The sequence below is a fragment of the Dipteris shenzhenensis genome, chromosome 10, assembly GCF_047967505.1.
Source record: "Dipteris shenzhenensis isolate YYH24624 ecotype China chromosome 10, Dip_SZ_1.0, whole genome shotgun sequence".
NCBI lineage: Eukaryota > Viridiplantae > Streptophyta > Polypodiopsida > Gleicheniales > Dipteridaceae > Dipteris > Dipteris shenzhenensis.
In genome coordinates, this window is record NC_141605.1 from 25,678,978 (window position 1) to 25,694,785 (window position 15,808).

Here is a 15,808-nt window from a genome sequence, read left to right on the forward strand (position 1 = left end):
TTCAGTGAGAAATTTTCATTGAAAATCAACATGTAGTTATAGGCAACTCTCCACCCACCATAGTTGTGCCCATCTTCCTGCTCTACTACTAAATGCCTTTGGAAGTATAGCGAGTCTTTGTACTGCCCTATTTCTCTAATAGCAAATACCAACTTCTCAATCGACCTGCTCATCATGACATATTAAAAAAACTTAGTGTGTCTATTACATAAGATACATAACATAGAAGTAACAACAAATTAATAGAATACTTACATTTGCATTGAGCCATGAATGCCTGCAATCGATTTGACAAACCAACAATAGTTGTGTTCAAGGTCCCAAACCACAAGACTCTAATGTGCCCTATACAAATAATGAAGAACCATTGTTATTTAACACAATGTTGCCAGTAGAAGATGAAAAATATGGTTGCGATCGTGATATGCCATAAACAGGACTCGCACACCATCTAAACTAAAGGCTATAACTGTTTACAAACATCGGCTTTCATCTTTCTGCCTGTCGCTAAGTATAGGAGAAAGGAGGGAATCCAACATGTACACACAGTTTGGTACTGATCTAGAAAATTGTGAGATAACTATACTGCACCAACAAATAAATGAATATTAGCTTATTAGATTTAATTAAAATATTGAATTATCAAGTCAAGAAAAAGTTTGTATCAAACTTTATAATGGCCATCATAACATTGTTATTGACCTCTTTTGAAGGAATAGAGAGGATTGAAATCTCGGCGGGTGCACTACTAAGAAATCCTAGGTATCATGTGCTTTCAAGGGGTATTAGAAAAACCTCTCAACTAAAATTTTTTCCCCTAAAATCACCCCTCTTTACTTATAAACTAATGGATTTTTTTCTAAAGTTGAATTAAAAACCCCCTCCTATTATTGTAACCTCGTTAAAATTTTTCCAAAACTGGAATTAAAATACTCCTTCTTTTGAATGCATGTGGTACACTAAAATTCACCCCCCAAGATTGAAATCTCCTCTCCACCAAATTCTAGATATTGAGGTCTATGTTGAATCATAACCCTAACATTAAAAGAGATTCCGAATTCTTTCAGTGCAACCACATTTGTAGAGTTAGCTCTTCTATCTCCTTTGACTCTTTGATGGCATCCATTTCACACTCCTTTGAGCCATTATCTATTTGACTTGGGACAGGGTCCATAATGTTGCCATTAATGATTGCTCAAATGGTACATGTTATAAATGCACATAGATGCAAGTCCATATATGTTGATAGTGTGGTGTCATTCTGTACATAAAAAATTTGACCAAGTACCAAAAAGCAATTGTAGCCCACCCTCCATCCACAATTAAAGATGTGGCTATCCTTTTGATGTGATATCTGACATGTTATATACTCTATTTGTTGTGCCAAGTCACCTTGCTGCATTACTGTGGTGATAGCACCTACCAACTTTTGAGTTGATCTGCACATCAAAACATATAATAAGAGTCAATATGTGCATTGCATATGAATCTGCATCAAATGGAAGTGGTAACAAGTGTAGTCTATACTTACTCTGACACGATGCCATCGACGGATGCCATTGAGTTGGTAAAGAAGCACTTCTTGGCAAAGATGTCGACGGACCACCAAACTCCAATGTGCTCTTCATTACTCCTTCATTATCAATAAAGAATAATTATTGTGTTTAAGACAATTCTAGCAATGCAAAAGAAAAAACAAGTAGGGAGATAACTCGTGCCTCATTCATAGGAATATGCTTCAACGACTTGCAAACATCCTCTATGGTATCTTGTTTGTTGCTAAGCACTTCAGAGATAAGAGGATCGAACATATATGAAACTCTTTGTATATTTTGAGGAAATTATTCTATAACTTAACTACAAAAAAAAACGAGTATTAGCTAGTTGGGTTTAATCAAAATACGAAAGTATAAGCCCTCACACCATATAGCATTGAACATAGAACACTACACCAAGACAAAATCAATTAAACAAGCAATCTAAATTGTTAAAAGCTCCTAACTTATGCATAACATTCTATATACCGTGACCTTGCTCATGCATCTCCTAGCATACTCCCATTCTTCCATTATGATATGCATCCCCTATCTCTCTCTACTCTCTCCATTTCGTTAAGTAGCCAATCCACATAAATATCCTTTGGAAGTTCTCTTGGATGTTGAGGGTATGGCACACGAGATCCGTGCTATGTACGAAAGAGGGCCCTTTCTCCTTGTCTTCTTGCCTTTGCATCCTTGTATCTTGTCACCCATCTTTTCATCACATCACTATTAAGCATGCAATAAAGGTTGATATTATTAAGCAACTCCATGTCTATTACTTTGCTCCGTCCTTTCCCTTGAGGCATAGTAGAGATCATCCTTAGGTCTTCATCATCTCTTCATAGTCGTGGGAGAGAGCTATCCACATCAACAAGAAACTCAAAAATATATACAAGTGACTCTTGTACCAACCAACCCTTGGCCATGCTACCTTCGGGCCTTTCATTTTGTCTCAAAAAGCCCTTCAAGGTCTTCATGAAGCATTCGAGGAAGAACAACCATCGTGCATGTACAGTACCACATATAGCAATCTCATCCACCAAATGCACTATGAGATGTAGTTGGCTTGTGAGAATAGAATGTGGAAATTTCTCCTCCACTAAACAAACCACCTCCATTGACATAACTTGAGCATTCTCAAGTGTAGTGGGATCTATTTCCTTTGAGCTCACATACCTAGAAAGGAAAAAGTACACCATATTAGCAATATGAAAATGTTGCATGGAGCATTGATACGCTTCACATTTTGTATCTTGTAAAGTACCTGACAAGCTCGCCCATCTTGTAAATACAATCCTTCACATCCTTCGGTGCACTACAAGAAATGCTAGTAGGTAGTATGAACTGAACACGTGAGGAATGGTTGATTAGTTGCTTCTAATTCACTCACAAATTTGGAAGGAAAAAGATATTATGCACATAAAATACTTACTTGGAGCATCTTGTGCCAATCATGAATTTCAAGCCATATAATTGCTCTACACCTCTTTTCTTGGTCTTTGTGAAGGCCCCCTTCAAACACCTCATGTATCCAGTGGGAGTACAAATTGTAGTGATAGCTCGTTTCACCACCACCATCTGTAGCTTCATGGTGCATGAGGTAAAAAGACATGCCCATTTGGCCTCTCTTGTGTCCAAGCTTCACACAACCTCCCTATGGTGCGTAGATCCTCCCTTATGCCTGCGGAATCTCGTTTCCCATTCAAATGTTCCCAAATGGTAGACACCACATTCTTGAAGATATGCATGGGATCAAGCAGGTGATTGATCTTGAGGTGGGACCAATATGGTAGTCGATAAAAGATGGAGTATCTAAACAAAAGCTGGTGTTAGCATGCAATCTTTATTTCCATTCGATATAGCATATAATAGTTACAAACTCTTACCGGCTCATGCCAAGTGGTGGAGGAGTCATTGAACCATCCCAAATTCTCATCCAATCTCCTGTAGTGAGTGATTGTGGGGGGACTTCATTCCAAGGGGTGACATATCTAGGATGATCAGGTGGAAGAAATCGATGGTGATTCTCATAGATGACCTTATTCAATGCATTTGCCCGTGAGGCTACTAGTGACGGACCACAAATAGGACATGCATGGTAACCCGATGTAGTGAGACCTGAACAATAAACACAATTAAGAGTTCAAGGTGGGTTCAGGGTGCCACATCGATTGCCTACTCATAATTAAAAGTTCAATGCTTACCTAAACACTTGCCATAGCTTGGAAAGTCATGCATTGTCCACATCAAGATTGCGCTCTGTAATTGCTAACAACTACAAAGATTGCTTTATTCACTACAAAGACCAGCCAAAAAAGTTGGCTAATGAGACCCTCGCTGCTGTTCACTCTAGGTATCCCAATCCCCCCAATGTTCAGTTCACATATAAATGGGCCAAGTCAAAGATTGTTATGATACTTGCCAATAAAAGATCTTTGCTTAAGAGGCAGGCACTAGCTGAGATTGCCAAGAGAGAGGGAGGTCAACCACCAAGGGGCCAGCCCCAGACCACTCACAAGTGTGAGTGGAAGAAAGCAATGAAGGCAACGATGGTGGACGCCAGTCTGATGGACCCCAGTCTGCAACATGTGGAGGCACGAAGGATCCAAATGGAGCAATATGGAAACGTGCATTTTGAAGCAGGGGGTGTTGAATCATGGGAGGCCCAATTCGTAAGGATCGATCTCAAATTATATTGTGTTTATGTGGTTTATTAGGAGTTTTTTCTTTGTACTAACCCCTTCGCAAATTGTGTCATCTTGCAGCTTGATGTCGTGGGTAGGTACCCTACTCTATGCTCCAAAGCTCATCAAGAACCTCTTGTCAGTAGGTCAAATGATGGAACACAACTACTGAGTCAACTTTGACAGATATGAATGCACTATCAGAGACAAATCCATAAGATTTTAGCTAGTAGGAAAATTGGTCAAGAAACGATGCTTGTACAGAATGCTAGCTACAATACTAGATATGCATGCCATGTCAACTCAACTACAACAAATGCCACTATCTGCAAAATGGCACAAGAGATATGGTCATGTCAATTTCAAGAGTTTGCTAGATCTCAGGAATCAAAATATGGGAATTGGTTTTCCAAAGCTATAGTTTCTCTGAAAAGTTTGCGAACCATGCTACTTTGGCAAACGAAAGCGAACCAATTTCGGTAGAAGTACCTCTCATGCATGAGGTATTCTTGATTTCATACATACATATGTATGGGGTTATGCCCAGACTCGCAGCATCAATGGTTCACTTTATTACTTGACTTTCATCGATGACTACAGCAAATATTGTTGGGTCTACTTTTTGAAAGAAAAATCTGAAGTGTTTTCTAGATTTAAAGAATTCAAAGCCATGGTAGAAAACCAAACATGCAAAAAGATCAAAGTCATTAGATCGGATAGAGGAGGTGAATACATGTCTTCAGCATTCATGAACTTTTGCAGAAGTCATGGCATTGGAAGACAATTCACTTGTGTAGATACTCCTCAACAGAATGCACAGGCTAAAAAGAAGAATGGTACTTTAGTACACAGTGCTAGAGCAATGCTTAGTGAGAAGAATCTTCCAAATTAGTATTGGGAAGAAGCAATAGCCACTGCAAACTATTTGCTTAATCAGCTTCCTACTGAACCAATTTAGGGTATGACTCCTTATGAAGCATTCACTGGACATAAGCCACACATTGGACATCTCCGCATATTTGCTTGCAGAGCATATGCCCATATACATGATAATCATCACAGGAAATTGGATGGGAAGTCATGCAAATACATCATGGTTGGCTACAGTGAAGAAAGCAAAGCATACAAGTTGTATGATCCCATCAACCGCAAGGTCATTATATCTAGAGATGTAATCTTTGATGAGAAATCAGAATGAAAATTACACAAGAGATAGACATACCGATTTCACAGTCATCTACAGAAATGGTTGATGAAGAAGAGCAAGAATTGCCAAAAACACCCGAAGCAGAGCCACAGCAGCTCAGATGGTCTACTAGGGAAAGCAAACCTCTAGCCGATTGACATATGCTCAGATAGGCAAAGCAATTTAGGTTGAAACCACCAACTATGCTCTTAAGACTACTATCATGGCTACAGAAGAGCCAGTGTACTTCGACGATGTAGTAGACAAGCCAGAATGGCAAACTGCTATGAATCTAATGGATCCTTTGTATAAGAATAATCCTTTGGAATTATGTGACCTTCCACCTGGAAAGAATTCCATAGAAAATAAATGGGTAGACAAAGTGAAGTACAATCCAAATGTAAGTATTCAAAGATACAAAGCTAGGCTAGTTGCAAAAGGATTTTCACATCAATATGGTAAATATTATGATGAGACTTATGCTCCAGTGGCAAAGATGGATTCCATATGGTTCTTGATATCACTAGCGACACTCAGCAGACGGAATGTGTACTGTGACATGAAGTTGGGGGTAATAAACTTCACACACCTCTTCACTTGCTACTACTTTTGAATTGAGTGACAAAGATATTTATCACTGGGAAAGTCACATTAAAAAGAATCCTATATGCTAGGATACCACACCATACTTTCCTCCCTTAGATGGGAATGAAGATGGTAACATCCCAAGTGATGTTGTACTCAAGCATAAGGAGAAGGAAAGGATCAACAGAGCCATAATCTCAGTAAGCCGGTTCACACCCAAGAGAAGAGCGATACGTTGTTGAAATAATATCTTGCAGCTCAACATGACATGAACTGATATATATCGAGGAGTTTGAAGGGGCTGATTGGGTCGGATGGGTAGGTTCTAAGGAAACATTGTACCTCCTTCATAGATACCTTTACAATTAGCTCAAAACACTACAAACTATCATCAAACACAAAGGCCTATAACTTTCAATAGAGACATGATATCAAATATTCAAACACATATAGAGATTTCTTGAAATGGGCTTTGTTCTGATATAATTTTGTAAGAAACAAAGAAGCGGTCAGAAAGATATGGGTAGTTTATTGGATGGGGGTAAAAACTATCTGAAAAAGGAATAGTCACACACAGAGTGCCATAGATTTTTGGTCTAACATCTGATACAAGATGATGCTCCTTTAAGAGAGCTTTGCATTGATATAATTTTTGTCCAAATCGAACAACCGAGCAAAACATTATGAGCAAAATATTGACAGGGGGTCAAACTATCATGTAAAACACCTACTCCTTCTACTAGTGCTGACTTGGGAGAGTACTCCCTCCATGCTCATACTTTATCAACGATCCAAGTCCCATAGACTGTGAAGATTGTGGGAGAGAGGGAAGGAGTCTCACTTGCGGCTTTCTCACATGCACAATGGGGGAATACACAAAAAGGTGGAGGCTGAAAACAGTTTTCCTCTTCTTAGTTGTGTAAGCCAAAAGAACTCTAGTACAAAGAAATAGAAGAACCCTATATGTGGGTCTCAAACCAAACTCAACTAACTAAGGTGGCATACTAACTGAGCCACGAACTAGTGTAGATAAGGATAGCTGTCATCCAGCTATTATTCATGGGCGGTGTACCGACCGCATCTCCAGCTAACAAGTCGGTGACATAAATGCACAACAGTCACCCTGGCATATCGCGAGTGGAGCTCGATATCTCAACACTCACCCTCGAGCTCAATCCCAATTCCTGCACACCAAGCAGGTCTCTGAACTTGCGCAGCCTTCTCTGCGCCCAATGCTTTTGTGAAGATGTCAGCTACCTGATCCTCTGTGCTGACATAAACTAGATCAATAAGACCTAGTAACACTTTCTCCCGCACATAGTGATAATGCACCTCAATGTGCTTTGTTCTAGCATGAAAGACTGGGTTCTTTGCCAAGTGTATACTGCTCATGTTGTCACAATAAATGACAACTGGCCCATCTGTAGACTGATGCATATCATAGAGTAGCTTATGCAACCAAGCTACCTCACATGCAGCCATTGCTGCACCCCTGTACTCAACCTCTGTGCTCGACAAGGCAACTGTAGGCTGTTTCTTGCTGCTCCAAGTGACTGCAGCACTCCCAAAAGAGAACACATATCCACTGGTAGATCGTCTATCAGAAATACTACCAGCCCAATTAGCATCAGTGTATCCATCATGCAACTGTATCATGCAACTGTATCTGAACCCCAGCCTCATAGAATAGTCCATACTACAATGTGGACTTCACATACCTGAGTATGCGTCTAGCCGCATCCAAATGCGGTTTCCTTGGAGCCTGCATAAACTGACTTACCAACCCAACAGCATAGCTCAAGTCTGGCAGCTCAAGTCTGGCCTGGTAATAGTCATGTAAATCAAACTTCCTACTATGCGTCTGTACATAGTAGGGTCTTCCAGAAGCTCACCTGCATCTGTGCTCAGCTTCACATTCTGCTCCAAAGGAACTGAAATAGGCTTACAGCCTTTCATCCCATATTTGGACAACATGTCCAGTCCATACTGCCTCTGCAAGAGCTGTATCCCACTTGGTGATCTAATCACCTCAATGCCCAAGAAATAACGCAACTCTCCCAAATCCTTCATCTCAAACTTCTGCCTCAATAGCATTTTCACATGAAGGATATCTTCATCACTATCACCTGTGATGATCAAATCATCAACATAAATGACCAGCAGCATAATCCCTTTCTCTGTTTTTCTCACATAGAGTGAGAAATCTGCCTTGGAAATCTGAAAGCCAATAGTGAAAAGATACTGTCCTATCTTAATAGACCATGCTCTAGGTGCTTGCTTCAAGCCATACAAGGCTTTCTTCAACCTACAAACAAACTCAGGATGAGTAGCATGAACATAACCTGCTGGCTGCTCCATAAAGACCTCTTCTTGCAAATCACCATGCAAGAAGGCATTCTTTACATCCATCTGATGTAAAGACCATCCCTTTGATGCAGCCATAGCAATGGCTGCTCTTACGGTTGCCATCCTTGCAACTGGGCTGAAAGTTTCTTCATAATCAATGCCATATGTCTGTGCATACCCCTTGACATCTAATCTTGCCTTGTATCTATTCACAGAACCATCTACATTGTGCTTGATCTTATAAACCCACTTACAGCCAATTGCATTCTTGTCTTTAGGCAAAGGCACCAATTCCCATGTAGCATTAGCATCCAAGGCATCCATTTCTTCATCCATGGCTTTCTCCCATTTTTCATTTCCCATGGCTTGCTCAAAAGAAGTGGGTTCTGGTTCCTGTATCACTTTGACCATATAGGCATAGTGAATGGCTGTAAATCCATCATATTTCAGCCTATCCACAGGATACCTAACCCTGGTAGACCTGCACAAAATAGGCTCACTTCCAGGAGCTCTCAAAACATCCCTGGTCTTCCTTACTCCAGGTGTAACAACAGAAGGAATACCCAACTCATCATCAATGCTCTGTTCTGAGCCACTGGATTCACCATCCACACAAGAGTGATTTGCATTCACATCAAACATGGGCTGATCTACCTTCTCTTTTCCTTTTCGTGATACCTATGTACCACTCTCTGCATTGCTTTGAGGGGATTCTCCTGATCTCAATCTGCCTGTCCATGGCGAAGTATGTGAACCACTGGTAGAGGACACTCCAGGTCCACTGATATTTTGTGATTGCTGCTGTGCATTCTCTGCAGCATTACCATTTTGTGCATCTACATCAATCATCACATTTACTGGTTTATACCAGCTACTCATCTCATCAAAAACAACATCTCTGCTCACTATGAACTTACGTGTAGAAGGGTTATAGCATCTATACCCTTTCTGCTGCATAGAATAACTAATAAAGACGCACTTCTCAGCTTTTGGATCCAACTTGGACCTCAACTCATCTGGCACATGGACATAGGCAATGCAACCAAAAATCTTCAAATGAGAAATATCTCGTTTCCTACCAGTATACATCTCCTCTGGCGTCATGCCATGTATTGCTGCAGTGGGAGTCCTGTTCATTATATAGACTTCATTATATAGACTGCTGTAGCAACTGCTTCAGCCCAATAATAATCTGGTAGATCTTTTTCATTTAGCATAGCCCGAGATACCAATATGCCTGTTTTTTCTTTCTGCAATTCCATTTTGCTGTGGGGTATAACTGCATGAATATTGCTGCTTTATACCATGCTCCTGCAAGAACCTTGCAAACTCATTTGAGAGGTACTCTCCTCCTCCATCTGACCTTAGGCATTTTATTTGCAGGCCTGTTTCTTTTTCAACCATAGCTTTGAAAGCTTTGAAGTGCCCAAACACTTCACTTTTCTTTGTCATAAAATACACCCACAGTTTTCTGCTGAAGTCATCAATAAATGTGACAAAATAGTGACAGCCTCCAATAGATGCAGCTTTAGTAGTCCACACATCAGAGTGGATTAATTCCAATGGCTTTTTACTCTCTTGAACATGCCTAGAAAAAGGTTTCCTTACTTGTTTCCCAAATTGACAGGCTTCACAAACCTTGTGCATTTCTGCAACCTTGAATTTAGGCAATCCTGCAACAATATTTTGGGCTTGCATTGATTTAAGTCGCTGTATATTAACATGACCAATGCGTTTGTGCCAGATATCAATATCTGCAACTACACCGGTCCCATGTGCAAACATTGTTGCACTCAATTCAGGCATGTCCACATCCAACGTAAACATCCTGCCCTTCTTCTTTCCTTTTGCTATCAAGCGACCATTATTTTTCATATCCTCAACAAAGCATCCATGAGGATTGAATCTGACCTGCAAGCCTTGCTCAACCATTTGACCAACAGAAACCAGGTTCTTGGTGATGTTCGGGACATGAAATACATCAAACAAGTATTTCTTTTTCCCATCCTACATAGACAAAGGAATTTTGCCAATCTGCACAATAGGATGTGTAGTATCATCACCAGTCTCCACAAATCCTGGTTTTTCCATTTTCCTTGCATCTTGCATCCATTCTGCATGACCTGTCATGTGGTTTGATGCACCTGACTCAACATACCACACATCATTTCGTTCTTCTGCACTTGTCACAGAATTGGTCATATGCTGCACCATAAATAGATGCTCATTTCTGTCATCACCCTGCCTACTAGAAGATGCATAATTGCCTTGCTGCAATTTTCCATTCATAATGTCATTCTGCTTTTTATAGATGTCCTTAACCATATGACCCATTTTGCCACAATAGTAGCATTCAACATTGCTGTTTTCATTTTGGCCTCTCTGCCATCCACCACGGCCTCTTTGGCTCCCCCTGCCTGTAGAGTTACCACGTCCTCCTGCATAGGACTGGTTTTCTTGCGTTTGCTGCATATTCTGATTTCTACTACGGCCTGCAGATCGGCCTCCTCTACCTCTGCCTCTACCTCTGCCAGCATTTGAGTAGAAGACAGTTTCTTTTGAAGTTCCTGCTGAAGAAGATGCACCCCCATTTCTCTGCTCTTCAGAAATTAGAAGAGCAATCAAATCCTCAAAATCTGGAAATTTTTCACGGACGGCAATGGATGTCCGGAATTGTGCATAATCCTTTCCTAGACCATTCAAGGTCACAGAAACCAAATCGTCATCATCCACTGGCGACCCAATGGAAGCAAGTGCATCCGCAATTTTCTTCACTTTCATGTGGTAGTCATTTATGCTCAAATTTTCTCTCTGCACATTGTGCAACTCCTGTTTGAGTTGCATTTTCCTGGCTTGTGTATTTGTGCTATACATTTTTGCCAAAGTATCCCATGCCTCCTTTGGCGTATTTGCATCCTGAATATGCACAATCATGGAGTCCAAAATACTGATAGACAGCCAGTACATAACTTTCCTGGCTCTCTCATGCCATCCTTTGAATGCCTGCATTTCCTATTGACTGGGAACATTAGGAAGAACAGGTTCTTCTTCATTTCCTGTAATGAACTCCCAATAGCCTTTTCCCATCAAGAAATTCGTCATTCTAAACTTCCATGCCTAGAAGTTGTTCTTGTCAAGCTTTTCAGTGACAATCTGTGAAAGAGAATCAGATGCCATTACAGAACACTGCAAAATATTCTGTCACTGCAAAAAACACAGCTTTTGCCTCACACGGGCAGAATTGCAAAACTGACGAAAGTGGTATTTTACCACACAGTCACTTCCTAGTGACGATTTTGCATCAACAGGCAACAAGCATGAATCTGCAACTCCCAATATCTCTGCACAAAGGCATACGATGCAATTTCTGCGGCAACTTTTCATCGACCCGCCGAACAGTGGTCGCACAGCAAAAACAGGGCCTTTTTCTGAGTGCCTGCGGAGAACTTCCATCTCCAAAACGGGCCCTGAAATGACCTCGAATCAGAAAAATAACGTCACACCGCGAAGGGCGTCTCAATCTGAGACAGTGCACTCTTGCACTTCTGGCTGTGCTACCTGCACGGATTTGCTCCCAAACTCAAAATAGGAAAGCAACACTGGTCCTCTTACCAGGACACCACGAACTTGGCTTGCTTTCTTGAGCTCCTTACCACGAACAAGGCTCTGATACCGTGTGAAGATTGTGGGAGAGAGGGAAGGAGTCTCACTTGCAGCTTTCTCACATGCACAATGGGGGAATACACAAAAAGGTGGAGGCTGAAAACAGTTTTACTCTTCTTAGTTGTGTAAGCCAAAAGAACTCTAGTACAAAGAAATAGAAGAACCCTATATGTGGGTCTCAAACCAAACTCAACTAACTAAGGTGGCATACTAACTGAGCCAAAAACTAGTGTAGATAAGGATAGCTGTCATCCAGCTATTATTCGTGGGCGGTGTACCATATTGTCCTCAATTATTGTGTATGGCCTTGTGTTTTCTAACATGTGCTCAAATCCATCAAACCCATCCTATGAGCTGACAAATGACAAAAAACAGAAGGTCTCAGACAAACCCTTTTGTGCACTATCTGATTCATGGATAACACCCACAAACCTTCTATGCCAAAATCAAGCCTCTATCATTGCTTCCTTGAGATTTACCATCTCCATCATTGTCATAAATGATAGCAATACATACTGTGATGGAGTGGCAACGGTCTCCATCAAGCCACAAAGCAACTTCTTGAAGGCATCCTTATCCTAACACATGCCTTTGGCAGATCCCTCTGAGGTGTCAAGCACACACAAGCTGATTGGAAGTTGTCCCTTGGAGTGACATGTTAGAAAGCTCTCCCCCTCCATCTCCATGTTCACTTGAATAATTGTCCAAGGAAAACAAGACTGCGATGTAGACTTGTTACCCTCTATTGAACTAATCACCCAATCAACATAGATTGACGCGGCTTTTGGGAAATCAGGTGTGGACTTGCCAACTTGCAGCTTCTCTTTGACCCATGACTCACATGAACCCTTGAAGCTCTGATAAACAATTAAATCAATTTTGAAGTAAGTTGTAAGGGCATCCCATGTTTGATGTTGGGGCGAAGGGTGACATGAGTTGAACTCCTTGATGAGCACCTCTTTCAGGGCTCTATCATGCTTAATCTCCATTGCCCATTGAGACATTTCAATGGAGTCCTTGTCTTTGCTTGACTTGACCAAGACTATTTCTTTAGACTCAATCTCAACTTGAAGTGCACGTGAATCTTCGTCTTCCAATCCTAGCAGACACCTCATATATGTTATTGTGGGATTTCAACCCTCAAGATCACCCTGTTCACCAATGTCAAAATCCTAATCCATTGTTCCTAGATGTCATCATCGTATGTGACCATGTGTGTGTCCTTGGTAGCAAAGTTTGTGCCCATCGATACGCTTGCAACTCCTACAAAATTCTATATAAAAAAATCAAAATCATCTTAGACATTCTTCTAATCCAAATCATGTAATAGAGATAATAATGACACTAGTGCGATTCTCCCATTACCATGTCAAAAGCATGACTTGGTAACTAGAAGAATGGCACTAGTGCCATTCTCACATCAGGGAATTGACACTACTATCATTTCTTTTACAAAGCCATAAACATTCTTGAAATAAAAAATGCATACAAAACAGTGATCTCTACTCAACAGAGACAGTGATCACTACATAGAAGAATGCACATGTGAGTTTAGGCTTCCCAATGCCATTTATTAGGGCCTAATAAGAGATTGGCACCACTGCCATTCTCCACTTGTACAAATGTTTACCCTACTATTCTAGGAGGGGTATTCCAGTGATCATAGGAGAGTGGTGTCCGATGCCAATCCAAATGTGAATTTAGGATTCCATATGATCTCTACACAGCAGAGACAGTGATCACTGCATAGAAGAATGCACATGTGAGTTTAGGATTCCTTGTGCATGTTTTTAGGTTATGGTATGAGATTGGCACCACTACCATGCTCCACTGGTGGCATTCTCCACAGAGATTGCATATGATCTCTACACAATGGAGACAATGATCACTACATAGAAGAATGCACATGTGACTTTAGGATTCCTTGTGCATGTTTTTAGGTCATGGTATCAGATTGGCACGATTGCCATTCTCCACTGGTGGCATTCTCCTTATAGATTGACACAATTCCATATGATCTCTACACAGCGGAGATAGTGAACACTACATAGAAGAATGCACATGTGAGTTTAGCATTCCTTGTGCATGTTTTCACCTCATGGTAAGAGATTGGCACCACTGCCGTTCTCCACTGGTGGCATTATCCATAGAGATTGACACAATTCCATATGATCTCTGCACATGTCAGTTTAGGCTTCTCAATGCCATTTCATAGGGCCTAATAAGAGATTGGCACCACTGCCATTCTCCACTTGTACAGATGTTTACCCTACTATTTTAGAAGGGGTATTCCAATTATCACACGAGAGTGGTGTCCTATTCCATTCAACATGTGAGTTTCATGATCTCAGTGTCATTATGTAGTTGCCGACATGAGATTGGCATCACTGCCGTTCTCCGCTAGTGGTAATCTAGACAATGTTGAGAGTTGTGGTGCCATGAGCACATGTAGAGCAAAGGTATGAGCAAAGGGTAAGCTGCCACATGGCATGGAGGAGATATCCCACATGTGAGCAAGCAAAATGGATGTAAGTACCCTCACCTATAAAAGGGAGGTTCATTTGAAGGAAATCAAAAAAGAGCACTTTGCACTATCTCAAGATTCTTTTTATGAGTCCAAGCTAATCTATCTTGGAACCTAATTGACTTGAGATACATGTCATGAGCACTCTCTTGATCATGTTTCCACATAGGTTTCACCCACCATAGAGTGCTCCATAGATCCTGAGGCACACATGTTTTGTCATGGTATCAGAGCTTAAGTCTAGTCTCCTAGATTAGTTGTAGGTTGCCTTAGGAGCACATGTTTTCTCTTAGGTTAGTTTTAGTTTTAGATTGAGAGAATTCCGTCCATTGAATGAAAATTCCATTGATTGCTTTGAGATATTTTCGTCATTCCTGAGAATTGTCAAGGAGAGTTATTCATTCCGTTCACTCCAAGTGAGAGAAAGATATGCTTCATTGTGAAGAAGGTAGCTTGAGAGGGAAGATATGTTTATGAGAGAGACAAAGATAGAGACTTTAGAGACAACTTTTAGAGAGAAACACCCCATCGAGTTCCAGCTTCAAAGCCATGTATGGGCTGTCACCATCAACAACGAGCAACCTCAACAGGAGAGAGCTCCTCCGCCATAGCTCACCAATAGTTGCGGCACCGGCCAGTCGCCTCTAACAGTCTCCCAGCCTCCAAAGAAGGCTTCATAAGCTAGCCTCTCCTTCATACGTGACTTCCATCTGCCATGACATCCCCGTGGCTTATAGCTTGAGCTCTAGTCTCTACAAATGGTACCCATATGCTCAACAATCAGCAGCTCAAGGGTACCGCTACAGCTCGCGACTAGCCTCCTTCGACCATCCATAAGTGCTAAGTGATCAATTGTTTCAGGCTACCGCCCAAACTAAAGGCATTCCAGCCCAAGAAAGTGACTCGAAAGGCACTCCAACGAGCAGCCCACGTTGCCCAGTGACCTTCTGTTAGCTTCAACGAAGCCCATGCTCCAATGCCATCGCCAACAATGCGTCTCACCATGCTGTGCCTTGCCATGACTAGCAGCCCGAGAGAACCTCTACGGCTCACCATGTTGCGCCTGACAGGCTCACAGCTCCTCCAATAAAAGTCGGGCTACCAGCCACTGTGCCTTACGATCTTGCACCTCCAAAGCCATTGCCAGCCAGCCCACTGACGTCGGACCTCTCCAACTCAACCTGCCAGCCTTCAAGCTTAGCGCACCATGCTCCAACCTCGTAGAAGAGCTCCTACAACAAGTGCCTTTGCAAGAGCGATGACTCCAGACCGACAGCAG